The 15,256-nt window shown below is 40.0% G+C and overlaps 1 protein-coding gene across 3 annotated transcripts in view; it reads right to left on the bottom strand.

Moving 5' to 3' along the window:
• TIAM2 (TIAM Rac1 associated GEF 2) overlaps window positions 1-15,256 on the bottom strand; it is a gene marked incomplete at its 5' end in the record, with an annotated part of 88,273 nt that overhangs the window by 32,962 nt on the left and 40,055 nt on the right. The window lies entirely within an intron of this gene.

Here is a 15,256-nt window from a genome sequence, read left to right as displayed (position 1 = left end):
CCCAGTTTTATAGCATTAGCTATTGACACTGTGTGTTTCTGATTATAGTTAAGGTAAGCAACAGTAAATGTAATTTTATTTAGTAATAACTAAAAAAGTTACACAGAAAGGATCCAAGGTGAGAAAGGACATCCTACTGCATGCTGTTTGCCAAACTAACATGAGGAGGGAAGGAAGGAAGCATGTCTCCTTGATCAGTTTAGCATCCATATCCTGTCTCCCTTTCCTCCTTTTACTATAGAAGCAGACTTCCTCTGGATTTGCTCCTACACACCATTGAACTATTCCCAAAGAGCAGAGAAGCATCAACATCAGCTGCATAGCTAAAAAAAAAAAAATATAAATGTCAAGGGGTGAAGAAAAATGAACACTAATTTAGAGAATGCATAATTTCAAATGCAAAGCCTAAAGACACAACACAATAGCAAGTTTAATGTTGAAATTCTCTCTACTTGTAGCACTAAGTGGAAGGGGAATAACAAGAGGAGTAACCATACAAACTGTATTTTCTTAAAATTTTTACATTTGGATTCATCTCTACTGAAGGATTCATGTAACAAAGATGTTCAAGTTGCGCTACCATACAGGCCAGGTAACCACCATCCTTTCAGGCAAAACTAGTAACACAAGAATAGAGAGTATGCATGGAACTGAGAGAAATGTTATAGATGTGCATGTATAAAAACTGTTCTAGTATATAACGTTCTGGATCTTTGCTGGAAATTTGCACAGTAGAGTATGCCAGTAGATACACATTCCTAAAATTCATCCAAATGCAAGGTCAAATCAGCGCTTCCTGGCAACTCTTTTCTTCCTCTTAACCACCTCTGATATTCCTTACTTCAATACAATTACTTTACTGACTGGTTAAGAGAAAACATGGACTACTTTGTTGTAAATATGTTGCCTGAGAGACTGTCCAGCATAGTAATGGCAAGTTGCATTAGAGCAGTACATTATATTTATCCTACTGATACACTTGTGATAAACCTTTCTGGAAGAAAAAAGGGACTAATAATGCTGGGTTAAACATAACCTGGTTTAAATATTTTTAAATATTTTTTCTGTACTACAGCACACGATACTGAATGCACACCCCTCTGTCCTGTTCACACTCATACACACTTGTGCATGGTGAGTGGAAATGTGTATCACTTCCATCTGGGAAGGACAGCATCCTCAGAAGCAGATAGCTGCTTCTTATTTAGCAAACCAGAGTGTCTCCAGATGTTAAATACAAACTCAGCTTGCTGTGAGCAAGGAAAGTAGCAACTCCAGATAAATGATAAAATCCTTGGAAAAGTACAGGGACAAAATGCCATTGTGTGAAAAGGTTAACTAAATCATATGATGTGTACCAAGCATTATGCTTAGTTTCTAGCAATGAATGAACAGCACCAAGAACATGCTCAGCACTTTCAGCTACCAACATCGTCACCAAAGAAGGTGTGGTGTGTGTTTCAGAGTTTAAATAAATCCAAATGTTCTGATTAAATCTCCTCCCTAATACCATTACTCCTGCAATACTGTGTCTTGCTGGCAGGCAGATACACAGCTCAGTATCATTCAACAGATACAGTTGAAAAGAAAGAAGTGTTAATGTAACCACTAAAAGCTGAAAGAAAGTGTACTTCCTAAGTCATGCTCCTCACTATTAATTATTCAGTTTAAATTGGGCACAGAGTGCACAGATGGGACAATCATTGAGAAAGATAAACACATACAGCACATCCAAGAGCTCTGTACGCCTACAGGAACGTCTTTTCTGCAAATCTGCGGTGATGCACGTACAAGTGGTCAATATGGAAGACATTCAAATGTTTGTGAGCAATGAGGTACAATGGAAACATATCCTCCAACAGATGTGCGAGACAATAATAATCTGTGCTACAATCCTAGCCAAGAAACCAAAGGAAATCAACTGGAAAACATCAACATCGACCATCCGACAACTCGTTTACCATAAAGAAGTCATCAACAAATGCAAATGTCACTGATCTCCTTTTTCTGCTTAATTAACACAGAAACCTTAATTACTTTCTAGTCACTGCAGCTCATACCACTTCAGCACTCATTGCAAACAAAGGAAGTAGGAACTGAGAATCTTCTTTCATTTATATATATATTTTTTCCCAATACTTTGGAATTTGTTCTGTTTTAGATTTTTCTCACCAATTTCAAAAACATCAAATCCTCATATCAGGCATGTCAAGTGCTATCAGATGTCAAGCACTATGTAGGTGGTTAACCACCCCCTTTTCAAACTACAAAAAGAGGGTGTGTTTCCATCTGCCACTCTAGTAACAACAATAAATTGAATAAAAAATTCCTTCTAGATCTACAGTAGAAGACATCAAAGCAGTCTCTTACTCCACGACATACTAAGAGAGTTGCAGGGGCATCATTTTCAGCTCTTGGCAGCAGCAGTTCTGTGCATCACTTGGTAACTACCCTCTGCAAGTAGTTTTGACACCATGACAGGCACAGGCAGCCCTGAACTTGGTAGCAAAATACACACATATCTTTATATATAGCTCCTACACCAGTATTGAAAATTGGCTTTCCATTTTGCCACATTTCTGAGATTTCAAAACTATATGAGATTTCAAAACTATTTTGCTTTATATCAGAATGAAACAATGTTCTTTTACAGTACATTATTTTACATTATATTCTTTTACATTTTACATTACATTAATGTTCTTTTACTTTTTTTTTTTTTTTTTTTTTTTTTTTTTTCTCCAAAATGCTGGGAAAGAGACAACACAGGACAAAAAGAAATAGCTTGACACCAGGATATTCATCCATGATGTAGGAGAGAGAGAGATGAAGTCTGCTGCTCTGAAGCTTCAAGCAAGGTAACTGAACTTGGGTATGTCTCAGCTAACATAAGTTCCTTGATTAACGGCTAATAGCTGCTAGCCCTTCCTGGTGTCTTCCGCTCCATCTGATCCTCTTACAGCATCAAGAAATATTCACTACAGTGCACAGATTCAGACTCTATAGCTCATGGTAAAGCTAGTCCTATAGGACACAAGCGGCCCAGGCTGAAATCTGTCTATCTTCAGCAGGAAAAGCAGGAAAGGTAGGAAAGGAAATTGTGACTAGAAAATGACCACACCTCAGAGGGGTGCAAACTGAGCTACACTCATGCCCAGCAGAGGGCCATACTTTCTTTATCCCACAACAATTAAAACCTGGCATATGAAATTGAAACACAAGTGAAAGGATTTTAATAATGATCCAACTAACAATAGGGAAGCCAGGATGATGCTATGCTATGCATCTTATGAATAACAAGTAATACCTAAGCTTAAAGAAGGAGTGAAAATATTGGGGGAATCTATTGTAGAATGTGGCAGATCTATGGCCATCATAGTAACCAAAGGCTTTCAAATTTAAATGTTAAAGGAAAAAAAGAAGATTAATGGGATTCCATATACATGCAGCATGGTTAAACAGACTGCATCAAACTAACCTGACATCTGTCTTTGATAATAGATACTTTAAAAAAAAAAGAACATAGGATATATCTAATGTTCCAGAACCTTATTTTAAAAAAAGGACAGCTTTATAACATCCCAAGGGAAATTACCTGCTAAAATGGAAAAATATAGTAATTAAAACAAGGCAGAAGTGGCTAGCAGGGAAGGCAGCAGTAGATTGGTCTGAAAGAGCTGCTAGGTCTGGGAAAGGCTACTGGTGGATTTCTTCCAAGGTGAATTTGGTGACCAATTTAACTTGATATTTTCATTATTTGTCTCAGCACAGAAAGTACAACAGGAATTACTCTGATTAAATACACTTATCATTCAAAGTTAATATGTGCCATTAATTAAGAGCATGACTGGACTACCACAAAGGAGATGCAGGATGACCTTGAATACAGAGCCGCAGTTCCAGAATGAAATCACACAGGAGAAAGTTTCAGGGACTAAGGAGAATAATTCCTTCTACAAACTGCAGCTCATCAGTTGGAAATACGAAAAAGCAAAAAGCGTGGGTGTGTGGAGAAGAGGGTAAAAACACGAAGCTTTGAGCTAAAGCTACCTAAGCAAAGGTCAAGGCCCACAGAGGCCAATCAGTTATAATCAGGAATATGCCAGTGCAATAATAAGATTGGCTTTTAACCATCACACAAATGAATGTCTGAAACAGGCTTACCCAGGAGAAAAGGATGCAAACAGTTTATCCTATTTTAAAATGGAATAGAAATATTGTATGAATGAGGCTATTGAAAGCCTTGACTAGCAAAGCACTGGGCTCAGTGAGTCTGGGAATTCCTTCCCATCCTATGTTCCTTGGTCACTAATGTAACACAAATAGTATGTAGATAGCTAAATGCAGCTATGCAGGAAAATAGATAGAAGAGCCAGAAGCCTCTGTCTATGCAGTAGAACACAAGAAGCACTTTGTTTCATTAGTGCTGGTATATAAAGATCTGGGCAAAGAGCATTTCCGACTAAGACAATGCTTCTAGCACAAGTGCACATAGGTGTAGAAACTGTTGCCAATGGTTGTCTTGCATGCCAGTCACTTGCTGATTCCAGCTTAGACATTTGTTATTAACTCTTGTTTCTCTGCTGCAAACTGATCTTAATCATGGTTGTAGCTCTCTGGCACATGGGAGAGAAATGGCGCTCTCATTTCCTGTCCTCTTGACTGCAGTAGATAGATGTTTCAGATATAAAAACATGCATGCACACACAGCTTCAACCAATTACGATGGCCTTGGTCTAGGCTGTAAAAGACAGATACCCAGATCTCTGATCAGAGCAATGAAGAGCATTTTTGAACACTGATACTGTCTGTCAATTTCAGATATAGGTTGCAAAACAGCAATAACCTTGGTGGTGATTTATATCTGAGAATACCGATATGAATTATAAGCTCAAAAAATTAGGATCCATAATTATGAGGATATGAGGTCCAGTCTATCTTCTAGGGAAGAATGTATTCAATATTTTCACTAATTCCTTACTGTTCTAAAAACTGTCAGTAACACATAACAAAGCCAACTTTTAGTATTCAGGATATTCTCAATCTGTAGACATCCACTACAAAGAGTTTCCATAACATGGCTTTAAGGTTAGTATGGAAATAAGAAATTATATTTGGGCAATAAACTTAAGCCAGGTGTATGGAAAGTTATGTTCTTCATTGCTGTGTGAATTCTCCAGACTGATCAGCTAATTACAGTAAATTTGAGGTTTCCATAAACTTCTAGCCAATGTTACTATCAAGAGAAAAGTAAGTTTCCGAGAGAAGATAACAAACATTTCCAAAACCCCTGGTGCAAATAATACTAAAACCTGAGCCAAATCTCAGAAAGGTACAAAGTCTTGGTGGTCTTAATTCCTTTAGACTTACTGAAAACCAGGGAGTGGTTGGTGAAGCATTCCAGCACTGCCTGGAAACACGAAATATCAGCGTGTTGAACTCTAAAAATGCTCCCTTGGAGACCAGTACTCATAACCTCAGTTAAACAATTGAGCCTGGCAGGTAGCATGCATGTGCTTATTTCTCTTGGTCTGATAAAACTAGATATATTTCAGGTTTTCAACAGTATATTTATTTACTCTTTTGTAATGAAGTTAAAAGATAGGTATGTAAGCATTTCCTTCTGTATCATTTTCCTTTCTGAAAGACCTCACAAAATATCTTTCAAAAAGTAACAGTTGATCCTAAGGAATTTATAAAACATTTTCAAGAGATGTTCTCACAATCTTTGTTCAAGAAGGCATCCAAGTTTTGCAGGAGAGATATGAAGGTTTCTGGGTTCACCGACTCAGTTATGAGTAACTCATATGTCTTGCTTATGTCAGGATCAGACCATTCAGTTCTTCGGCTCACGTTATCCCTTGGGAGCAGCACGGAAGGGGCTCTCAGCTGCTGGCATTCAGGACAGAGCTCACATTATTTCTTCAGTCCTTTAAATTTCTGCCTATGTTGCAAACAGCACTGTAACTGCAGTCAGAAATGAGAAAAACAAGATTGCCCTGGGAGGAGAAAACAGGTTCCTGTGAAAGGTTCAGTACCTGTTCCACAATGATTATTTGCATTGGAGAAAATGCTAGTAAAGTGAGAAGTGTCTAAATGAGGTGTGTGGATAACAATAGGTAGAAAGGTTTAGTAGAGCTGTGATGCAAGAGGACACTGGAGTTAACATCATGAAGGCCCAGGTCTGGAAGGATCAAGAGGAGTTTGGAGGCAGACTGTGCTTTAAGGACCTCATATGAAAGCAGGTCTAAACTCTCTAAACCCTCTTTGGTCAGAGATGGATAGACTTGGTGATAAGTCAGTTGAAAAAAATTCACAACCCATAATACAACAATGTCCCACCAAAAGTGACATGTGGAAAGCTTATTTCCACCTTGTAAGACTCCACTAAAAGGTCCTGATTTACCTCAACGCATTGATCTAGTTCCTCTACATGTCACAGCAGGAAAATAAATATAAAATTGCACTCCTTTGCACAAGCCTCAGCACAATGACTTGTTACAGAAACATTTATTTTCTAAACCGAAAGCTTTCTCTACATAGTTTCTTCACTAAGGAAACAGATACAAGAAAAGCCAGCCTCCCTTCAGCCTGTTCTGCTCTGGTCTGAACAAACCAACAGACCTCAGCTGCTCCTCATACTTCCTCTGCAGACCCTTCACAGAGCAGAGTGAGACAATCCTTTCCCTCAACCAGCTAGCAATGCTATGCCTGATGCACCCCAGGACACGGTTAGTCCTCCTGGCTGCCAAGGGCACGCTCTGACTCAGATTCAACTTGCCATCTACCAGAACCCCCAGATCCCTTTCTGTGGGGCTGTTCTCCAGCCTCCCACCCGCCCAAGGGAGTGCTTCCACTTTGAAGCTAGAGCAGAGTCCTTCAGAACCCCTGGGAGTTCCTTGGTTCTGTTCATCATGAAGCAAAGTAATTTGACTCATTTGCTAAGGTCAGCATTCAGGCACCACATATCCTAAGTGTAGATTCTTAGTAATTTCAAGTTAAGTTTCACAGAATTCTGGGAGTATTCACGTTACATAAATTCCAGTTAAAATTACAGAAAAGAGCTAAGTGTTTAACTATAGCACAGTGCCAGTTCAGTTGTTTCCCTGCAGTTGGTACTCACAAGCAACTATTACTACTTAGGCACTCAGACTCTATTGCTGGAATAAATTGAAAACAATTTGTGGGCAATAACTGTAGGTATCTGTGCAGTGGTTTATAGCTTTTATGCTGCCTTAACTAACAATTTAAAAGGTAGTGACATACACAATTTATTACCAATTCAAAAACTTCTTCCTCTTTCTGTTTAGGAAATTTTCACATTCTTCAGAAAACCTTTGACATAACTGCGGATACGAACTAGCTCTAATTCTTGCTAAATTAACATGACTTCACTGTACTAATATTAGTAAACTATGAAGAAACTCCAGTTCTAGAAAATTAACATCTTAGAGAAACACAAAAAACGTACGGCATTTTCTCATTCAGAAAAATTTTCTTTCTTCAAGGCACATGGGCTTTTATCATTTGGTTGTCCGAAGTATTTTGTAACTTATTCTAAGACTAGCTGGTAGGCTTGTTCTCAGCTTAGCTTCATGGTTCTAATAACTCTTTGCTGTAGTTAGCAACTACAAATTTCTTTCAGGAATTCATTCACAATACTAAATCTTGAAAGAAATTTATAATGCAGCTGTCATAACATCAGTCTTCACAGATAGGGTTCAAACCAGAATTAAAAGATGCCTGTCACTGACATGACTAATTGTTGCCAAATAAGACATGCAGTTACTGGCCAGACAAGAAGGTTCCACTCGTGGCCCCTCTTGTCCAGATGTTTTGGTTTCAGGGAGCCAGCTGTGAAACATCAGCAGGTGCTCTATCCACTTGCTGAAGAACACTACAACCAGGCTTCTTTTTGCAGATCTGATACAGCCTAGATAAAGAGAAGCTTACTTCTGGCAAGAGTCTGAAATGCTCAAGTAGGACCTTTGTTCTTTATCCTTCAGCGAGGAAAGTGATGCTTCTTCTTTAAACATTCCACAGTTTCATGTTTAAAAAAATCCAGTATGCTCATGCAAATATTCTTGTCTCATAAAGCTTAAGGCATGTTGGGCCACATACTGAACAGTGGCTTAGCTCCAGTAAGCCACCTACTTCTGCAAGTGCGACTTTCTGTAGGCTGCTTTATGCTCTTTTCTTTTTCTTTCCTCTCAAATATCTGCAGAAACATCCATTTTGAAGTTAGAGCAGAGTCCTTTAGAACCCTTGGGAGTTCCTTTGTTGGTTAACTGTTCATCATGAAACAAAGTAATTTGACTCATTTGCTAATTCAGTAATCTATAGGAGATACAAATTACCAACATAATAGGAAATCACTGCCTACGCTTCTGTAGCAATGCCTGATTACCCCCTGCATTTCAATGATATGTTTTTATAGGGTTATTTAATTTGCTAAACTTTCTCTGTCCAAGTATCTGCCATTCAGACAACTATTCAAGCTTTTTGGTTTTAAGATTAACACTTCACACTGGCTTCTGAATTGTTACCTGGATACATGCATTTCCTAAGTGCATACTCCTAAATGCCCTCTTAGATACAGTCTCACTGAAGGCCAGCGTTAGCTGTATCTAGCACATCACCCTTCTATTCCATTTCAACAACTGGTGATGTGTGACTGTGGTACAGAGGAAAACAGCATTTTTAGGGTGGCCACCATTCTCTACAAGTACTAGCAAAGGCTGCAGCCCACAGCTGCCTTTAGGTCATCCAGGCTGGGGCTGCAGGACATGCAGGGCTGCTGCCAATACCTCCCTTCCTGGCTTCTGCTGCTAATGTGGGTTTGCTTACATGGGACAGCTTTGGCCATTCTCAGTGGTCATTTGCTTTCAGGAGAGATGGAAAGCAAATGGAGCTGGCCAAGTGCAACACCTTAGAGGTACATTTTCTCCTCCATCTAAATCACAAAAGTAAAGAAAACAGGCAATAAAAAGGGAAAAAGAAGTAAATAGTTTAGCAAGAATTTGTGGCTAGCTTAACCAGCTATTTTTTATAATTACTCAACCTACCTTACCTCTATGAAACACATAACACCATCTGCTGCTTGATGTGTTTTAAACGTGCCAAAGGCAATAGTCTATATGTGGATGCCTCTCTAACTTTATCATTATTAATAAATCTCCCTGTTGTCTGTATTGTCACTCTACAGGATTCAGTAGGATGGGCAATGTCATGATTTATGCCTACATGTTGTCACTGAGCCAGAATGTGCAGTTCCATGGGGTTTAATGGAGTTTACACCAGGAAAAAACAACTTTGGGACACTGACTTCACAGGGATTATATCATAGCAGCACTTAGCAAAGCAGAACAGAATGCTCCCTCAGTAGAAAAGCACAACGAAGAGCAGTTAAGGATGTCCCATTTACAGCATAAACAATCTTTTCATTTGCAACATGCACATCTAGCAGGAAGCAAACAGGACAGTTTGTCAAGTGCCAGTAAGAGCTCATTAAACCACTGCTCTTGGGAAACATTCTGTATTACACAACATGCAGTCAGCAACAAGTGCTCCTAGGAGGAGGCAAATGCTTTCTTTGAATGAACTGCTACATCGTTATAGTCCCAGGTGTTGCCCAGGGCCACGACTGATCCTTTCCCAATGATGCACCAGAGCACAGCACCAGGATATTTGCATTAATGGCACAAAAGCAGTTGTGGCGGAAGCCAAAGTAACACAGTTATCCGAGGTTATTTCAAACATACCCCTCATCTCTGAGCTCTACTTGACAACCAGCCACGGCATGTCGTCTCACGCTTACATTGCTTCCTGCTCAACTGCACAGGGTGACGAGTGAAAAGAGAAACCCCAAGTCATAGATCTTCACATAGATAACCAGTCATGCTGCACAGACAGCTACATGGCCACGCTGGGATGTGACACTGGTCTTGTCCCATGCCATGGAAAGCCACTAGGTATCTGGTACTGGAGCCACCAGGCAAGAGCCAGCAATGTGTAGGAACCTGCAAAATTAGCATGCCTTCCTCACAGATGAGGACTCATATCTATAACAGGGCTGTGGGAGTCCTCAGGAAGATAAAAAGCAATATTCACCTCCTCAGAGCTCAAAAGAGCTTCCTGTGAAAGAATAAAAATAAGCTGCTTTTATTCCTCACACACACAGAGCCCCCCAGCACCATGAAGATCACGTCCTACAGCAAGATGAAGTGAATTTGACATTGAAACAGCAGCTCGGTAAGCAAACAGGATGTGATTTGCAAAGAACTACAAGAGGTTATTTAGAAATGTTTTTCAATTTAGTTTTACTTTTGTTTGCAAAATGCTTTGAACTTTAGCTTAAAAGTGGCTTATGAACCACTTTAAAAACAATGGACAAAAAGCAACAAGCGGGGCAGCAGGAGCCAGTGCTTCCTATTACAGGCAGCAAATTACCTTTGCTTTCCTTCTGACTTTCCCTCATTTCTTAAGAAGGGACTTGCAGGTCTTTCCAAATCAAATGCGGCTGGAAGAACATGCAGGGACTGTTCCTGTGTTACACAGCAAGGCTCACACAGTGACATGAGCACAGGCTGGTTGTGGAACCAACCTTGGCCTTTTCTTCCCTAGGCTCAACAGCACCTGACGGATAGAGCAAGGCTTTCTGGAGAAGTTGTGCTTTGCAACTGAACTTTACAGAGCCACCTAAACCATCCAGCAAAAATGTATTTGAAATAGTAAGCACCTTGGGATTGACAGCAATCCAGTTGTTATTACTACCACATTTCTAAGAAGGCACATTATTAGGTATACCTAATATATTAGGTATATACCTAATACCTAATATGTTAGGTATATTGAAATCAGACTTGTGGCCAAATGATGTGCTGTGCTTCCAGGCATGCTTTTGAAGGTTAAAATCAGAAGTCATTTATTTCCTTGGAAAGAGAAGAGCCACTTTCCATGTGAGTGTTCAAACCACTGATCCTCCTCCTGAAACAGTTACATTCTGCACAAATATCTGGTAGGTATTTAGTAGATGAGCTGCTGAAGCGTCATCGCTCCTCTCCAGCATGTCCCAGCTACCTGTTATACTGCACAAAGCCTGACTGTCTGGGTCCAGTCATGCTTTATACAATGTGAAACAGCTTCATGTGGATTAACACAAACAGGTGTATCCAAGCTAACCTGCTGCCTGGGGATCAGATCAAGTGGTGGGAAAGCATAAGGCAAAACCCATGCTCCAAAACGATGAGAGGTGCTCTGAGGGAAGGAAGGTCATCCAAAAAAGAGCTTGCGGCCTCCAAAAGCAGCTCTCCTTGCAACCAGCTCTGCCTCCCAAGCCTTCCCTGCTCCCAGCTGCAGGTCCTGCTGCTTACCTGACTTGGCCCTTGTCAGACCTCTGCACCCGCCAGTTCAACTCACTGAGTTTGCAGGAGGGAAGTAAAAAAAAAAAAGAGAAGCTTTCTCCTGAACTAGCTTCAGCAAGTGCCACTGTCAGCACAGGGGTGGGACCAGTGCTGGGGGCTGGACAGATGGGTCCAGGGAGAAGGAGGAGGAGGAGCAAGCCTTCCCCTTTGAAGCCACAGCCACTCTTGGCTTGCCTGTGGTGCTGGTGTCGCAGCACCTCCAGAAGGGAACAACCCAGGCCTCTCTAAGGGTGCCTTGCCCCAGAGATGATGAGTACAATGGCAAATGAAGAAACAACATGTCTGGTTTTATGTGATTTTTTGTTTGTCTCCCCTTCAAATTTTTAAATGCTTTCTTTGCCTCTTAGATCTCTGACCCTCCCAGATTAAAATTTTCCTCGTGGAAATTTGTTAAAGTGTATCCAAAGTACTATCTCCCACTTTTTTTTTTCTTCTTCTTCTTTTAAATCAGAACTATTTACAAATTAGGGTTGATTTCAACAGTGTCAGCTACCCAGAAATGACAGCTTATTTGGCACAAACCCACTTGCTGGGGGAAAGAAAAAAAAAGTCCAACTCTGACAGCAACTCGAACACTGCCATGGGTTTTCACACCTACTAAAGCTTCTGCCTCCTGCTTCAGCACTCTATAGATAACCCACTAACCCACACGGGGCCATCCTGAAAATGCAGTTTTCAATTATTGTCCCTTCTCTGCTGTTTATTCCTGAACTTCCCATGCCATCTTAAAATGAGGCATTTTTCCCTCCATAGTTGTAAGAATCCTACTCCAATTCCCTCTTCTTTTTTTTTTTTTTTTTTTTTTTTACTTTTTTTTTTTTCTTCTATACAAATATTTGCTTTATTTCCTTAGCACTGGAGCTTGAAGCAAATGTAGCTGCTCTGTTATTTGGTTTTCCACATTTACGAATATGTTTTTAAAAGTGTTTCATCTCATTTCTTTTCCAGGATAAGCTTACTACCAGCCAAATGGCTAAGCAGCAAGCATACAGCATTGCCATGTGGAAGGTCAAATGATATGACCGCAGGCAGGTCCAAAGTACAGCTACAAGGGTATGGCAACCTCTTGGAGAAAATGAATCACTTTGACAAAAAAATTTCACTGGGAATGGTTTTTAGGAGTGGCAGAGTTAGTGGCTTTGGAAAAAGTCAATCACTTCCCTTCTGTACAGTAAAAGCTGCCAAAGTTTGGCAAGAGGTATAATTGGGTATCCTCAGCACAGCAGGGTATGTAGGAAAAGGCATTCATCAGGGTTATGCTAAGCAGTCACAAAACTGTAAACAACTGTGGACAAACTATTTCCACCCAAGTTATATGAAGCCAGAGATTTAAAGTAAATTCTGTTTTGCATTTGGCTGGTTGTTACAGGCACCAGGCAGGGTATTACCATATGACTCTCCAAGTCCTGAAAATTTCCATTTTCCAAGCACTCCATTAATTTTAGCTTATTAACCCTCAGATAATTCTAGAAATATAAATAGCACTAGTGGTTTTTGCTTGTTTTTGATTTATTTATTTATTTTTTTGGCAGGGGTGGGTGGGGAGGGTTAAACAAGAAAGTGACAGCAGAAACAGTAAGGCTTTTAATTCCAGGTATGTATCTTGAGACAAATTGTGCTTGATTTGATAAAAAAAAAAAGGTCCACCTCTGCTGACTTTCAAAGGCACTGCTCAAAATGGATGCACAAATACCAGAAATTATTTCTGAAAACTGTGGTCTTAAGAGTGACTTGCTCAACTGTACCAAAGGAGACAGAACAATATCAAAAAATGTATGAGAATTCAGATGTTCCTGGCCTCCAAATCCCTGGTAAGCTTATTAAATATCCCCTCTTCTTATCTAAAATCTTATTGAATTTCTGAGCAAGTAAAAAGGACATAGAACAGTTAAACCCTTTAAGATGATCTCTTAATTCAGAGAAATGTCATTTTCTTCTGTTTCCATTTGAACATGATCAGGAGATCAGACACTAAGCACTGATACTCGGTAATTCAATAAACATGGAAGGCCTTCTCAGGAAGCTTAATTTAGAACTATTTGTTCCTTTTCTGAATAAAATAAATCTTCTTTCACTGCTTTTAAGCAGGAAAGCAAACATGCTATGTCCCTTTATACACTAGTGCTTGGAGTATAACACATAACTTCCTAATATAATGGACTATTTGCACAGGTTGCAAATTTATCCCCAAGGAATGACGAGCCTAGTGAATGGACACATACATTTATTATGCCAAATACTCCAGGTAATGCTGGCTTATGATATCAAGCCAATAAGCTGAATGATAGTGCTGGTATAATTATGTAATTAATTAGCTCTATCATAATTTTTGTTTTATGACACTAACTTTTATGTGCTACTAGTCAATTTAATGGCATTTTAAATTGAACTAAGGCCCCTGAGAGAGATACTACTTACTGTATCTCAAATCTTGTATTCAGATTTCTTTTAATTTCAGAAGATGACCTAATAAAATTACTTTATAATTAAATCCATTCTAACAACTTCTCCTATGTGATTCTTTCTTTCTTTCTTTTTTTTTTTTTTTTCCTCCCATTTTTTAATTACAAAAAAATCCAATCAGGAAACACTTGCTATCATAATCATATATGAAACCCAGAGATCCTTTTTTGCACCTCTTATGGCTCTCCCTTACACAACAGTCCACTCTTGCTAGCTTTCCTGCAGAATTTTACTAGCATCCCCCAGAGGTGCTATGAGGAAATTACACCTTTTTCATTCAAGAAACAAGTTAAATTTGCTTGAATCTTGTTTGAAAAACAGACAGGGCATGGGAGAGATGGGGAGCAAACTCCCAAATCCCTCCTGTTTCAGACATGCATTTACACGTATTCTAACATCACAAGATGTGTTTCTCACATGAAGTACGGTGGCTGAAACAAGCTGGATCACTCCACAGTGCTTTGTAAATGCACAACATGAAATCTCTCTTACACGCCTCACACACACACCTCACCCAGGACACATGAAGCCCCCCAGAAGGGTCCCCCTCATAGCATGCTCCCTGTGCATGAGCGCAGCAGAGGACTGCACACTGCAGCAGAGAATGTTAATGGAAAGGATGCAAAGGTTTTTCTTGAGTTAAACAGCTTACAGCAATTCCATAGCAGTGGGTCTTCATCTTTTTCTCACTGAGGCTTGCTTGAGGACACTGATAGCTTTGCATGTTATCAGTCTCTCATGTCCCCCTGGCTTGGAGGCCCAGCTATGAAGGCCGCTGGAGGTGGCCAGCTTTACCTGCAGCCTGTCATGCACCTCCTCACAGATCCTGTGTAGGATCCTTTGCCCCAGGGAGAAGAAGGATGACCATGGCTTTCCTCTGCCCAGCATGGCTGTGCCCCTTGACATACCACCTCCTACTTCCAGCTGGAAAGGCAACCCAACAGTGAGCACTGGCACTTTCCTTGGGGCTGGCAGGGCCAGGGGCAGTCCTTACTGCAGAGGCTTTTAGCACCTCCATTGCCTGGTGCTCCTCACACAGAAACCCATCATGATCTAACCCTGACACAGCTCTCTATTCGATGTTTAGTACAGTGGTTTGCATTGAATAAGAAATATGAGCAGGTATGGTAGCAAAACAACTTCTGTGAAAGCTGTTTTCTTAGGCTTTTCTCTACACAGTGAGTTGCTGTATTCAACTGAAATGTGCTAAAGTTAGTATCTTTGGGTAGGAACAGAGCTGAAGGACTCCTTTCTGAGGTGATAATGATTACTGCATTTAAGGCACTCTTAATGTATGTAGTACTTTAGCTTATGTAAAAAGCACTCTAAACATTTCTGTCTCTGAAAGCCATCAAATCACTTCAACCACT

Source organism: Netta rufina, assembly GCF_964035555.1.
Source record: "Netta rufina genome assembly, chromosome: 3".
Classification (NCBI taxonomy): domain Eukaryota; kingdom Metazoa; phylum Chordata; class Aves; order Anseriformes; family Anatidae; genus Netta; species Netta rufina.
This window is presented reverse-complemented; position numbering and strand designations above follow the sequence as displayed.